The sequence below is a fragment of the Gadus morhua genome, chromosome 22 (assembly GCF_902167405.1).
Source record: "Gadus morhua chromosome 22, gadMor3.0, whole genome shotgun sequence".
In the NCBI taxonomy this organism is placed as follows: Eukaryota; Metazoa; Chordata; class Actinopteri; order Gadiformes; family Gadidae; genus Gadus; species Gadus morhua.
Window position 1 is genome coordinate 886,130 of NC_044069.1, and position 16,292 is coordinate 902,421.

Sequence of the window (16,292 nt, forward strand, 5' to 3'; positions counted from 1 at the left end):
ATATCGATTAACCAGTCAATCAACTCAGTGGTCCCCAACCCTCGGTCCGTGGGTCATTTGGTACCGGATACCATATTTGAATAAAATTATTATTATTATTATTATTTATTTTTTTTAATTCATGCAAAATGCATGCACACTTAATAAACTCAATTTACTTCGCAATACCGTCACTCTTTTACATGCCATAAGTCTATATGCAGTTGTTAGATTGCATATAACATGTTTTCATTTTAGGCAACCTCTGCGCAACATAACCCAACCACCCCCCCCCCCCCCCCCCCCCCGGTCCCGTGAAACTTTTCGGAGAATCATACCGGTCCTTGATGCTGAAAAGGTTGTGGACCCCTGAATCAACCGACCAGAACGTGACAGCCCTAGAGATTATATCGGTACAGCTTCTATCAAGCGAAATCCTGTTTCTTGTTTTCTAGAAGAGTCCAGCAGCAGAGAGCAGACTCCCCTGGACCCAGCTGTGTCTCCATGAAGAGTGACCACTCTATGAATCATCCTGCTGAGTTGAAAGATGGAAATCAGTCTATTGAGAAGAGGTGAGGATTCATTATATATTATAAAGGTACAGCTTCAATATTGAAGACGATCGCGTTGACTTCTGCGGTCTGTTCTGCCTTCGTGCTGTCCTGCGTCAAACCAAAACAAACCTGAGTGACAGCGGCCCGCACTTGTCCCGCCTCCTGCGAATTTACGTAATTTCCTCCCCTTGCAATGCCGGCGCTGGCACTGGCCGCGGGAGCAAGATGTTATTCAAACAAAAAATGCATCAATCATTGTTTTATTCTTTCATTACACAATTTCTTTCATTCTTATAGATAAAAAAATAATATAAATACATATATAAATCTAGCCAACTTGGTGTCGAAAACAAATTCAGGTGTTGCTATGGCAACACCCTGGCGCCCGCCACTTCTCAGAGGTCTTCTCAGGTCAAGTACAGTTATAAAATATCGTTGATAAGAGATGGACATAAGAAAATTCCTTGGGAAGAAAAGGGTAAGGCAAGAACAAGCGGTGGAGAGTGTGGCATCATCTCCCGCAACCCCTTGATGAGAACACTTGGATCAGCTCTGGTTTGTGAAAAGCAGCCAGTCGATAGCTTATTTTGATTGATTAATGCTGGTCTGGTGTTACTACCTAGTAGCTAGCATAGTAGCGGCGCCTGTCTTGTCTCTCTAGTGGTCCTTCATTCTAAAACACCACAATCTGTTGAGAAGCAAATGGTTGCAGCCTCTATAGGCTTACTGTGGCGCTGATGTGAGTACTGTATGCATGCAATACTACTACTCATAGTAATAATCTCAGAGGGTTGAGAAACAGTGGGACAATCCCTTCTAGCTTCGTACCTCATTTTGAAAATCCCCAAAAAAGAAACTTCACATAGGACTGTCTTTCAATTTTTAATACATTGCTTTGGAGGTTTTCAATCTAACATCCCACTGGTTTGATTTTACCGAAGAGAAAAATGTTTATTTTTTAAAGCATCCACAGCAGCCTTAATAATGAGATTATGAGACAATGAGAATGAAGCAGCAACAGTGTGACTGTGCAGAGTGAGAGAGATGGCTTCAATGGATGACCAGGGATTGGTGGTGGCGTTACCCAGGAAGGGTGGCTGTAGTTAACTGCAAGCAACAGAACATGAATAGTGAAGTGGAGGAAGGAGTCGAAATGAGACTTCATTAACAGATTCATGTACAGCTCAGATTTATATGGAGATAAGCTTCTTAAAGATCCCATGCCATTCTATTTTATGATGCTTTAATATAGGTATTAGTGGGCCACAAACACAGTATTCAAAGACGTCCCCGAAATTCAGCCGTGGTGCAGAGTTACAGTCACTCCGAAACAGTCGCACATTGAGCTTCCCCCAAACGCGCTGTTTCGGTGGGCGTGTCAAGGCAGGTCAAGGAGGGGGGTGGGGGTGTGGCCCTGAGCAGCTTGTAGCCACTACCATGCGCTCTGTATACGGTGGGCGTGTCAAGGCAGGTCAAGGAGGGGGGTGGGGGTGTGGTCCTGAGCAGCTTGTAGCCACTGACAGTACCATGCGCTCTGTTTACGGTGGATGCATCGCAATGGCTCGTAGAAACCCATATTATGCATAGATATCTATATCATATAATATATGATATATATTATCACCTGGCACCTGAGCAGCTTGTAGCCACGGTACCATGCGCTCTGTTTACGGTGGATGTATCGCAATGGCTCTTAGAAACCCATATTATACATAGATATCTATATCATATAATATATAATATATATTATCACGGCCAAAAGCTGTGTGAGCCTCCAGACGATAGGTTATTATGAATCTCAAACGACCGCGTCTACTTCAGATTGATGTGGAAGTGGAAGAACCAGAGACGTCGGAGAACCCGACGAAGTCCTTTGTGATTCATTATATCGTCTGGACGCGCACACAGCTTTTGGCCGTGATAATATGTATTATTTGATATAGATATCTATGTATTATATGATATTATTTAGATATAGAGCAGAGCTCCAGGACTGTAACGCAAGTGTTGTACACTTCCTTGTTATTTGGATAACCGTTCTGCTGTTGGTGTGATGGCGCGTCGGACTCTCGTCTCTGGTATTTCTACAACGAGACTCGTAGTGGGGGTTATCTCAGCCATGGTTGAGAATGAATTGGGGGAAAGGAACTTTGGCTTTGACTCCCTGAAGTAGGCTACATGAACCACGACATGGAGGAGAAAGGGATTGTTGGCCGCGAATGTATCCCGCTTGAGCCCTGCTTCCCGCCGCCTCGGCAGCGGTCAGCGCTAATCACCGCATCCTGAAGCCGAGGCGGTGGTCCATCGGCAGCGAGGCTCCGGCGGGAGACGACCGCGGTCAACAATCCCTTTCTCCTCCATGTCGTGGTTCATGTAGCCTACTTCAGGGAGTCAAAGCCAAAGTTCCTTTCCCCAATTCATTCTCAACCATGGCTGAGATAACCCCCACTACGGGTCTAGTTGTAGAAATACCATAGACGAGAGTCCGACGTGTTATGCGCCATCACACCAACAGCAGAACGGTTATCCAAATAACAAGGAAGTGTACAACACTTGCGTTACAGTCCTGGAGCTCTATATCTAAATAATATCATATAATACATAGATATCTATATCAAATAATACATATTATCACGGCCAAAAGCTGTGTGCACGTCCAGACGATATAATGAATCACAAAGGACTTCGTCGGGTTCTCCGACGTCTCTGGTTCTTCCACTTCCACATCAATCTGTAGTAGACAGAACCGTGCGCTGCCTGCTGCCGGCGCGAGGCACCACCGCCCGGCTGCCCGCTGCCGGGCGGTGGTGCTTCGCGGCGGTGGGGCCTCGCGCCGCGGCAACCGGCGGCAGGCAGCATGTCGCAGTTCATGTACTTCGATGTTGTTCTGCCATTGCATTCAAAATTCTGTAACTAGCCTGTTACTACGAACTAAGCAACTACCATACACGTATTAGCATTTAGCACTAGCTCAATCACGACTCCTTCAGAATTCTTGTGGGTGGTTACGAACCAACCAAGTGGGCAGGGCCATGAATAATAGTTTGACAACGCTACGTCACAGTGTCACCTTATCCAGATTGGCTCATTTCTTCTGCCTTTTTCCTTTCATTGCCTATTGCATTCAGCAGACACACTGCATAGATTTCAAACTTACCACAGCTCACAAACTTATTCAGACCTATGTTATTTAACAAACAACAGGAAAAATGTGATTTTAAAGGCATGGGCTCTGATATGAGTGCAACACTGTAAAATAAGGTTGAGAAAATACCGTACATTAAAAAAAAAAATTGCATTACAATTACACACGGTCACTTGGCTTTTTTAGCCGTGTGTGTGTGTGTGTGTGTGTGTGTGTGTGTGTGTGTGTTGGTGTGTGTGTGTGTGTGTGTGTGTGTGTGTGTGTGTGTGTGTGTGTGTGTGTGTGTGTGTGTGTGTGTGTCCTACTCCTGAACAGCTCTATGGTTTCACATCACTGTCATTGTGAGCATCGGACTGCTGAGTATTCTCCTCAACTCCCTGCACTCGAGTGAGTATAAATCATATCATCCTGAATAGAATTACAATACAGTATAATCATATCAATGATTGTATTGATAGCAATGATAATGTTAAATGTTGTTTTTGCTAGATTTAGTGATAATAATGGGATTAGCGCACATACACCGCACGCACACACATAAACACCGCATACACACACACACACACACAATCCAGCCACATGTGCACGAACACACACGCACACACACAGACACTGCACACACGGGCGCGTTGATGCAAACGTTTCAAGACAAGGGCAGCGCAGGACACCGCATACACACACGCCACACACACATGCACACATGCTATGGAGTTAGAATCATGCCAAAACCCCACACACACGAAAACGTGTTTTACTCACGCACAACGATTCACAAATACAAAACATCATTCACAAACTTATGCATTTTGCTTCAGAAACAAATACATAATGTTTTACACATACAAAGAAACATATTTCTTCAATTACAAAAAAATATCCTCCAAGTACAAACTAAAATCTTCCAAGTACAAAAAAGTCACGTGACAAACAAATGTCCTGTGATTCACACTACACAACACCAGGTGGCGCTGTTGAGTCAGTTTAAGGCCGCCAGGACAATCTTTTTTCTCCCAAAATCTTTGGGTGTGTTCGAAATGATTTACTAATTACTACTTACTACCTACTCAATACTTGGCTTACTTCTCGAATCCTTAAATAATGATTCAGTAATACATTTGAGTAATCGACGTTCGGAAGACCGCTCTTACTTAACCACCTCAGATGACGTGAATCAAATGACGAGTCAATAACCTACCGGCCGGGCGCCGTTAATAAATATTATAAATAAATATGTAAACGTCACATTTAACGTCACAGTACACCTTCAACCTAAGGATTTGCGGGGCTCTGCTGCTGCGGCTCCCCGTTTAGCGCCATTGCTTCCACTGTTCTTTTGAATAGACGCAGTGCATTCTGGGGCAGTTGAGTACGTCTAGTAAGCTAGCGATGCTTACACAAAATCTTTCCGGAAGTAGAAGACATTCGGATACTAATCGCTTACCTAAAACTCGCTTACTACGTTCTACTTACTCAATTTGACGTCATAGTTAGTAAGAGTAGGAAGCAAGTATGGTTTCGAACACACCCTTTATTTCATAGCGGCCAACCGTGTGTGGATGCTATGGAAAGCCAAGAAGGCCACTAACTGGCCTTAATATCGCGCGGTAAAATTGCTAAACCGCACGGAAACCGTACGGAATCCGTGCGGTTTGGCAGGAACAGCGCCACCTGCTGTTGTGTAGTGTGAAAAAGATTTTAGTTCGTACTTGGAGGATATTTTTTTGTAATTGAAGAAATATGTTTCTTTGTATGTGTAACACATAATGTATTTGTTTCTGAAGCAAAATGCATTAGTTTGTGAATGATGTTTTGCATTTGCAAACCACACTGAGCGTGTGTGTGATTCGTTGTGTAGTGTAAAACACGTTTTGTGTTTGTGTGAATCGTTTTGCGTGTGTGTGGGGTTTTGGCATGATTCTAACTCCATACCATGCACGCACACACATGCACGTGCATAAACACACTGCACACACGCGGATGCAGATATTTCAAGACAACGGCAAGATTGACATAACAGCCCCGCCGTCGACACACTCTCCCACCTGAGCCTTATGTCTATCATCAACACTTTTTGCAAAACCTTATTTTTCTTTAAACATTATCCACCTCCTTGAGCCTCCCGAAATGTCTTGTGATATTGAAATCCCCCCTCCCCCCTGCCGACTGTTTCAGTTGTTTTATTTTTCTTATGTTTTATGTGTAGGCTATGTGTGACTGTAGGCTACTGCCGCCTGTCTTGGCCAGATCACTTGAAGATATGTTTAATCTCAATGACGCATTCTTCTGTTAACAAAAAAAAAAACATCTCTCATGTCAGGTAGCCAATGTACAATCTGCAATGTAGCCCTCACAACCCGCCCCCCCTCACAACCCCCCCTCACAGCCCCCCCCCCCCTCACAACCCCCCTCACAACCCGCCCCCCCTCACAACCCCCCCACCCCCCCCCCACACAAGCCCATGCTTTAGTTCACTATGGTTAGGTAGGTTGCTGCCTTAGCTGTTGTAACATGAACACATTTTTCAGCTGTTTGTTGTTATTATTATTTCCAACTAACCAATAGTAGTTGCCATGCATTTTTTTTAGTATCAATGCACTTTGAGCCCTGAATAACAGTAAAAGCTATTGAAGGATTGATGCATGCATAGTCTACTACACTTTCCATTAAACAAATACCCCTGTAACCCAACAGTTAGCTGAACATTATATGGTCGCATCCTTCCACTCCCTGTTTTCTCACCCTGTTTAAAACAAGAAATCAACTGCATTTGTCCCAGTGTTTTGTGCTATGGGAAATTAAAGGTCCCATGGCATGCTACTTCATGGATGCTTTAATATAGGTATTAGTTGGCCCCAAACACAGTATTTGAAGATGTTCCTGAAATTCCAGCGTGGTGCAGAATTACAGCCACTACGAGCCAGTCGCACATTGAGCTTTCCCCAAATATGCCGTTTCTGTGTCAGTAGCTTTAATGCAAATGAGGAGGAGAGAGGCGGGTCAAGAAGGAGGGTGGGGGTGTGGCCCTGAGCAGCTTGAGGCCACGGTACCATGCGCTCTGCTTACAGTGGATGTTTCACAATGACGAAGCATACAACAATCAAACCCTTTCTCCTCAATTTCATGGTTCATGTACTTCAGGGAGTCAAAGCCAAAGTTCCTTTCCCCCAATTCCTTCTCAACCATGGCGGAGATAACCCCAACTACAGTCTGGTTGTGGAATTACTAGGGACGTCAAAGAACCGACGTTTTATGCGCCATAGCATCAAAGCAGAACGGTTATCCAAACTACAAAGCACCACACATGTGGCGCTCGCATGGTCGTAGCTCATTGTCTGATTGGCAGACCGAATTTTCTGGGCGGGCCAGTCAGAGAAAGGGGAGGTAACTTAGCCCCTTATTATTTTTTATAGGCGAGCAGGATACCTAGTGCTCGTTTTACACCGAACGCAAGTTTTAGCCACTGGGAGACGATAGGCAGGCTAGGGGAACTCATATTAATGTTAGAAAACCTCATAAAGGGAGATTTTCATGCCATGGGACCTTTAAGCAATAAAATACACTCTCTTCTCCAGTATCGTTCGCGACGCCCTTCTTCTTCGTCTTTTCTTCAATTTGTCTCTAACTCATGCTCTAATCTTTCATTGATCGATTCTTCGGATGTTGTGAATGCAACGGAATATATGATGCATCGTTGCAGTAACATTTAAGATGATGGCGATGAGTTCTGCCCGTTCTGCCTCCGTGCTGTCTGCGGTCAAACCAAAACAAACTACAGTTTCAGCGGCCGCACTTATCCCGCCTCATGCGAACTTCGACCATGCGTCCAATCCCGCCCTTTGCAAGCCCACCCCCCTTGATTCTGCTGATGTCTGAACGACATTGATGTCCGCATATAAAGCATCAAGTGTGAAAAACCCTCAGGGTCGAATCTTCTGATATACAAATACGGCAAACTTAAAAATATTATGCTTGCTGGAGAAAATTATTATGCTTGCTTCGTTACGATATAGGTGAACCAATATATTATACGTTGTAACATTATAGGCAATTTTTTTTTTTTATATTTAATTATATGACATTATGATATGGTTAAATACAATATCGACCGGGGTTTCCATATTATAGCTATGGGTTTAAAAACTACTAGAGGTTGAGCGCAGGCAACGCACACACGGACACTCTAGTCTTACTTCTATATAATAGCAGGCCTGTCGCGCCAGTTACTCAAGTTGGTCAGTGTGCACGTGCCAAGCAGCCTGCAGCTCTCACACACACACAGCACACGCAAACGCATACATACACCGCAAGCACGCACATACACACCGCATCCACACACACCGAACAAACACACCACACACATACGCAGCTGTGCACAAACATACACGGAAGCACACACACACGCACGCACACTCACACCACTAGCCAATACAAAGGCAGCAACACACTCGCCCAGGTAAGAGGTTATGTTTTAACCGTAACGGCTCCGCCATCGACACACGCGCAGGTAAGAACACACTAGCACGCGCACACATCGCAGCGACACTCGCCCAGGTAACACGTTATGTTTTCAAACATAACGGCTCCGTCATCGACACATGCGCCCAGGTAAGACCACACACGCACACACCGCGACTCGCCCAGGTTAGACGTTATGTTTTTAAACATCTTACTGCTATAGAATAGCAGGCCTGTCGCACAGGTGAAGGTGCGTCCACACCAAACGCGAAGGGCGACATGACTCCATACAAATTCAACGTAGAGACTCGATCAAAGGCCGGGCCTTTGATCGATTAGCCCATTAGCCCTTTATTGGGCTAATCTGAGGAGAAAATCTATGCCATAAACAGAAATATTATAGGCCTTTATTACACGGGTCTTCTCAATGCCGTGGAACGCTCCGTTCACTTGCATGGGTAGTAGTCCCGTAACTTGTCAACCCCAGCGGCAGACTATTTCACTGCTGATCAACACTACGAATGCTGGTAACGAATAAATTGTGAAAAGACACACCATGTGAAGTTATTTTCCAAATAAGATTTGAAAAACTTTGGAAGTTTATTTACAACACTATTTACATGGTTTCGGAGTAGTACACTTTGACATTTTAATACAGTTCAGCGAGAAAGGCGACGAAGAATAAGAAGGGGGCGTTCCAGTCTGCGTGAACGGGAACCCCCACCACACGAGAACGCCCATTTGTGTCTGCAGTGGGATGATATAGAGTGGCGAAGTCACGCCCCTTCCGGTAGGGCTCATGGGACCTATGAGATCAAAAAATATGAATGGGTGTCAATGGAGAGAAAATAATTATTTTCTGGTCCCGGTCTTTATATGCCCTGGATTACACATATGTTGTTTGTGGATTTAAAGGATAATTTTTCATGCAAAGAGTTCGACCGTTTATTGTGCAATTGTTCAGATAAAGGCTGTAGAGAAAACACCACTAGAAAGACTACACGGCTCGTATGTGACGTCACGCTCCCTGCGACTGGCGTGGAGAAGACCGACAATCTTCCCATCGGGATAACTGAAACTCTGCACGTGCCCCGACTTATAATGGTTTTCACCTCTTTCGATGCTTTTATCCTCCCCTTGGAAAAAGCGGTAAAGTGTGGCAGAGAGATCGCCATCTCTGTGCCGAGTTCCAAGGGCGGGTGTGGTGACGTATATCATATGCGTCGAGAGCAGCGAAGAGCTGTAGTTCACAAAGCGGCCTCACATAAAACCTAAAATTATCAAACTTCTTCACGAACATTTTTAGTTTTCTTTGCATGAAAAATTATCATTTAAATCCACAAACAACATATGTGTAATCCAGGGCATATAAAGACTGGGACCAGAAAATAATTATTTTCTCTCCATTGACACCGATTCATATTTTTCGATCTCATAGGTCCCATGAGCCCTACTGGAAGGGGCGTGATTTCGCCACTCTATTGAAATATTTGAACTTCACCGCGACATTCGTGTGATGACAGCCAATCATCATTCAACGGCTACTGCGTGACATAACGTAACAGCCAATCAGCTTTCAACAGCGTGGCCACTGAGGGACGTAACGTAACAGCCAATCAGCGTTCAACAGCGTGGCCACTGAGTGACGTAACGTAACAGCCAATCAGCTTTCAACCGGCCAACCGTTCCCTCCTGCAGTGCCGTGCGGGTGAACCGCAGCATGGAGGAGAAGGGATTGTTGCCGTTTGCACTCCCGGAGCTCTATCTATAATAGTTTATAATATGATATAAATGTCATATATAATATTACGGCCAGAAGCTGTGTGAGCCTCCGGACGGCCGTAGCGCGTCGGGATTGGGCTTCGAGGGTTTGTTTACTGGCGTTGCTATGGTTACCGTCTAGTGTTTTCCAACGGTTTATTAGCGGTGGTATCTAATAAATCGCGGTCTAATCAATACTTCATTCACTGCCTCTTCCGTGGTCATTACGATATTAAGAATCGACTGCGTCTGGTTCTCCGCCGTCCCTCCCTCTTCCACAACAGGTAAAGACATGCTACGGTGGTTATCTCGGCCGTGGTTGAGAATGAATTGGCATGAAGCTCCGTTGGCGGGCAAAAAATGCTTGCTTCATAACGTAGAGAGGAAATGATTATGCTTGCTTCATTACGTTATAGCTGAACCTAAATGTTATACGTTGTAACATTATAGGCAAAGTGTTATTATATTATGTGCTCAGAAATGTGTTACATTATCGACTGGGGTTTCCACATTATAGCTATGGGTTTAATTACAACTCGAGGCTGAGCGTGCAATGCGCGCGCTCAACCTGTAATAATAGCAATGATAATGATCGTTATATGGGGTCAGAACAGTCTCATTAATAATGAATGCACAGAGAAGGATTCACAAATGTATTTTCTGATTTATATATAAATTACACTCTTCTCAGAAATACATTGCAATGCACACATAAATGGATATCGGTATGTATAAATGTAAAATAAATCCATAAACAAAAATAAGTTTCACAAACACATTTCTGATCCATACACAAATGTACCTTGTTTTAAATAAATGTAATATAAATCCATAAATATATTAATTAAAAAAATATTTGCAATTTTCATCACAATGTATTTGGATGTTGTTGCATTTATATACAAACTGTTAAACTTGTATTTACAAGACGTTTTTCATTTGTGAACTTATTTGCATTTGTGCGTGAACTGGTCTGTATTTATGTGTGGATTTTTGAGACTCTCCTGACGTCGCTAGATTCACAAATGCATTTTTTTCAACAAGGAACTCTCTGTAGCCAATCAGATGCCTCCCTCGTTTTCAGCCAATCACATGGCTGCAGTTCCGACCTCTGAGTCCAGCCTCCGAGCCTCCCGGTTCTCTGTCAAATGTCTACTCTATCGGAAAGAACATGTTTTTTTGAATGATCGTACATAACAATCTCTAGGTGGTGAAGAAGTAAATGCTGCGTCACGTTTAGCTACACACTTTTTCCATCTAATTTCGACTGGGTTTGGGATTATCGGTGCCGTTAAAGTAGTAAGCGGCACCGACGTAAAAACCCAGTCACAGCAGTCATGTGGTTGACTGAAAACGAGGGAGGCATCTGATTGGCTACAGAGATTTCCTTGTTGAAAAAAATGCATTTGTGAATCTAGCGACGTCAGGAGAGTCTCAAAAATCCACACATAAATACAGACCAGTTCCCACACAAATGCAAGTAAGTTCACAAATGAAAAAACGTCTTGTATATACAAGTTTAACAGTTTGTATATAAATGTTACAACATCCAAATACATTGTGATGAAAATTGCAAATATTTTTTTAATTAATATATTTATGGATTTATATTACATTTATTTAAAACAAGGTACCTTTGTGTGTGGATCAGAAATGAGTTTGTGAAACTTATTTTTGTTTATGGATTTATTTTACATTTATACATACCGATATCCATTTATGTGTGCATTGAAATGTATTTGTGGGAAGAGAGTAATTTATATATAAATCACAAAGTACATTTGTGAATCCTTCTCTGTGCATTCATTATTAATGAGACTGTTCTGACCCCATAGTTATTGTATTGTTACAATTTGTGTTAGGCCTACTAATATGAATAATTGTAACAATAGCAACGATAATGATATTGATAACTGTAGTTATTGCTATTTTAATTAGTATTAATATTATGGACTTTGTGTTTGGTTGGCTGTGGGTCCTGTGATGTTTAGAGACGATGTCGTTCTGTTTTAGAGCTCATATCTTCTGTGCTCCTCTGTCCTGTCCTAGACTCACCGTCACCCTGGAAAGAGGGAGAGAGCACTTACTGGATGAACTCGGTGAGGGTTTTATCCAAGTTATTAAATCAATCGCGTCATTAACATTAATTTCAAAAACACCCTCTGCTTCTGTGATTCATATTGTGGTCTACTAAGGTCAGGTTTCTATTGTCGTCTATTAAGGTCATGCTTCTATGTGGTCTGTTAAGGTCAGGTCTCAGGGTTGTGTGTACGTAACGAAGACCGTAAGATAAGCAGTTCTCTGTATTTCAGAATGTTCTCTTACATTCAACAGATGAATTGACACTTCAGGGCTGGATGCTTCACGACAAGAGTCTCTACCGTGTTTCTACTACTAAGAAGGGCTGGAGGGCCAGTAGAGAAGACTGTCAGAAGAGAAAGGCAGACCTGGTGGTCATCAACAGCAGAGAAGAACTGGTGTGTGTGTGTGTGTGTGTGTGTGTGTGTGTGTGTGTGTGTGTGTGTGTGTGTGTTGTGTGTGTGTGTGTGTGTGTGTGTGTGTGTGTGTGTGTGTGTGTGTGTGTGTGTGTGTGTGTGCGCGCGCAGCGCGTGCGGGAGAGACCAATTGTTTTTGTGAGTGAGTGAGTGATTAAGAAGAGAGAGAGAGAGAGGGGGAGAGAGAGAGAGAGAGAGAGAGAGAGAGAGAGAGAGAGAGAGAGAGATGGAGAGAGAAAGAGATGGAGAGAGAGAGAGAGCAACATTGTGTGAGAGAGAGAGAGATTGTGTGTGTGTGTCTGTGTGTGTGGGTGTGTGTGTGTGTGCGTGTGTGTGTGTGTGTGTTCATCTGTGTTGCATAACAACAGATGCTATTACCTTTGGAAACAGGCGTTTGTCAGCAGATTGATGGATACTTCCTGGATTGGACTGAGTGATCGAGAGAAAGAGGGGACCCACAAGTGGTGGATGGTACCCCCATGACCTCAAGGTAAGGCTGAAGACTCTGTTCAGCAGCATCTCTTCTCTGAGAGTGACAGACTGACCTCCACTGTCTCTTCCTCGTGGTTCTCAGTTGGAGACACGTTAAACCACGCGATGACGGCGGAAGCAAGAGACTGTGTCGTAGCAGGGGAGGACGGCTGGTCTGAAGAACCGTGTAACAGACTGCACCACTGGATCTGTGAGAAGGTCCTAGACCTGGATCATCTGGAGGCTGAGCGGAACAAAGAGGGTCCGTAGACTTTGTTTGTGTTCATGAGTGGAGAACGGTTCCTCCTTTCTGTTCTCTGTGCCGTAGATACAGTAAATACACTCTTTAAGAGTTAAAAGGTTGTTGGATGTGTTTAGGTCTACCAAGGTCAGGTTTATATTGTGGTCTACCGAGGTCAGGTTTCTATTGTGGTCTTCTGAGGTCAGGTTTCTATTGTGGTCTCCTAAGGTCAGGTCACAAGGTTCAACCCTTTCTGGGTTCACCTGCACTAGTTTCTATTGGAGCTGCTGAACGGTTTGGCGTTCTTCTCTTCAAGCTCCGCCCCTGACCCGTTAACCTCTTCGTGGAGTGACTTCCCCTCCCTGGGTAATCTTTGTAGACACTGCTGTGATCCTCAATCATGTATGAAAAGGCAGGAGAGAATACTGGGTGTGAATCCCCTGGGTCGCCCTCTAGTGGACAGGTGTTAGGAGAGAGTGAAGGGAGTGTCTGACGCTGCATCTCTAGATCCGTGTTGTAGACGTTCACTCCTCTCCTCCTGGTTTCTTCAGGTTCAGTGATGCTCACGGAGGAGGAGGAGGAGGCCCCCAGCATCACAGAGTTCCACTCCTCTACCCACGTGTTGCCCGTGGGCCAAACGGCCCGCTACACCTGCCACGCCGGCGGCACGCCGGAGCCCACAGTAGAGTGGCTCCACAACGGCAGGCCCCTGGAGAGGGACGGCACAGACGACCAATCAGAGGCCTGGGTGGAGAGGGGCTTCCTCTTCGTCAGAGGTGGGAGGTACGGCGTGAACACGGTCTGCTGCATGGCGAGCAACAGCGCTGGCACGGCCAATCACAGCGCTGAGCTGCTTGTCTTTGGTAAGTCCTGGATCCAAGGAGAGATGTTTGTTGTTGATGTAGCAATAGTGTAACTATCATCACATGACCCCCCCCCCCCCCCCCCACACATGTCATGTTCAGGAGAACAGTACTAGTGATGAATGAGTGTATTCATAACACTGTTGTTGATGTTTTCATAACATTGTTGTTGATGTTTTCATAATATTGTTGTTGATGTATTCATAACGTTATTGTTGAGGTGTGTGTATCTATGTATGTGTACATATGTACATGTATGTATGTGTTCATATCTATGTATATGTACACAGAGCGCAGGAGAACAGTACTAGTGATGATGATGATGAGGATGAAGAATGGTTCAGCAGCTCATCATGTCTGGTTCTCCCTCAGATGCCTGTGACCTCACACTGGACCCCAACACGGCCAACAGACGACTCTCTCTGTCTGAGGACAACAGGAAGGTGACGCGGGTTGGAGAGGACCAGTCGTATCCGGATCACCCAGACAAATTTGACTACTGGCTCCAGGTGTTGGGTAGAGAGGCTCTGACTGGCCGCTGTTACTGGGAGGTAGAGTGGGAAGGACGGGTTGATATAGGAGTGACATACAGAGGAATCACAAGGAGAGGAGCGGGTGGTGACAGCGTGCTTGGAGGGAACAACAAGTCCTGGAGTCTTCTTTGTTCTGATGTTTATTACTTTGCCCGGTACGACGGTATAGAGACAGCCGTCCCTCTCCCCCCCGCTGGCTCCACCAGAGTAGGAGTGTATCTGGACTGGCCTGCTGGCTCTCTGTCCTTCTACAGAGTGTCCCCAGGTGGAGGAGGGTCCTCAGACACACTGACACACCTCCACACCTTCTGCTCCTCCTTCACCCAGGAGGACCTCCTCCCGGGGGTGGGGTTCTGGCGGTGGAAGGGGTCCTCAGTGGGTCCTCAGTGGGGTCCTCAGTGGGGTCCTCAGCGTCTCTGAGTCGGTCGTAGAAAAAAAAAACGGGCCCGGGAGCGCCGGGGGGGGGGGGGGGTCAGCGGGGTGCCTCAGACTCAGTGTGTGTGTTTGTGTGTGTGCCGCCCCGGCACACACACAAACACACACACACACACATACACACATACACGTTCACATACACATAAAAAAAACACATACGCACACACACATAGTGTCTCTCTCTCTCTGTCTCTGTCTCTGTCTCTGTCTCTGTCTCTGTCTCTCTCTCTCTCTCTCTCTCTCTCTCTCTCTCTCTCTCTCTCTCTCTCTCTCTCTCTCTCTCTCTCTCTCTCTCTCTCTCTCCTTTAAAGTATAACATGATAAACCATGAAAAGACTTTTAAGATCTCCCATAGTTAGATAAGCACATTCATTATTGTAATTGTATATAAAATACCTATTGATGGTTAATCTTTGTATAATTTCAGACTTCACCAGTTTTGGTCATCAGGACTCTGATATATATTTTGTCATAATCCTGATTTACAACCTGATTTAAAGCAGATTTTATATTTTATTCACAATAACCAAGAGGTCTGTGGGATAATGTTGCATGTTGTAAATTACTTTAAACTGAATCTTGATTTTTTTGTGTTCTGTTGGGAACCAAATGGCCGCAGAACATGTTCAGTTATTAAAGATACGTGCACACCTGTTGATGAAAGTCTGCTGCTTCTATTGTTTTAGTCCTTTGTTTTAGTGTTTATTCTGTACATGTGAGGGACTATTTTTCTGTCTTATTTGTTAATGAAGCATAATTGCAATAAACAACTCAGTGGATCCAACTGAATGTTCTCCTGTGTTCAGCCGATGATTTCTCGTTTTATTAGTGAATAATAAGTCCATAAGTGCCTTAAGAATAATAATATATAAATCAGAAATTATTAATGGAACAACAAATGTTTTTCCGATATTATTCTTGGACCTCCTCCCTTGGATTTGGTTGTCTGTGTGGAACCGACTCAGTCTCTCTGTGTCGGTTGTAGAAAGAAACCATAGACAGACGGCCTGACTCTCTCTCTCTCTCTCTCTCTCTCTCTCTCTCTCTCTCTCTCTCTCTCTCTCTCTCTCTTTCTCTTTCTCTCTCTCTCTCTGTCTGTCTGTCTGTCTGTCTGTCTGTCTCTCTGTCTCTCTGTCTCTCTGTCTCTCTCTCTCTCTCCTCTCTCTCTCTCTCTCTCTCTGTCTCTCTCTCTCTCTCTCTCTCTCTCTCTCTCTCTCTGTCTCTCTCTCTCTCTCTCTCTCTCTCTCTCTCTCTCTCTCTCTGTCTCCCCATCTCTATTATTGTGCAATAGTTCAGTTAAAGGCTGTAGATAAAACACAATGAGATAGACTACATGTCTCGTACGTGCCGTCACGCTCCT

The 16,292-nt window shown here is 44.5% G+C and overlaps 1 long non-coding RNA gene across 1 annotated transcript; it reads right to left on the reverse strand.

The window, feature by feature from the left end:
• Window positions 1–7,726: 7,726 nt before the first annotated feature.
• On the reverse strand, window positions 7,727–7,887 carry LOC115535323 (uncharacterized). The gene is made up of 2 exons (XR_003974471.1): window positions 7,850–7,887; window positions 7,727–7,818 (listed from the first exon to the last, which is right to left on the reverse strand). It is a non-coding gene; the product is annotated as an uncharacterized LOC115535323 (long non-coding RNA).
• Between the last annotated feature and the right edge of the window lie 8,405 nt (window positions 7,888–16,292).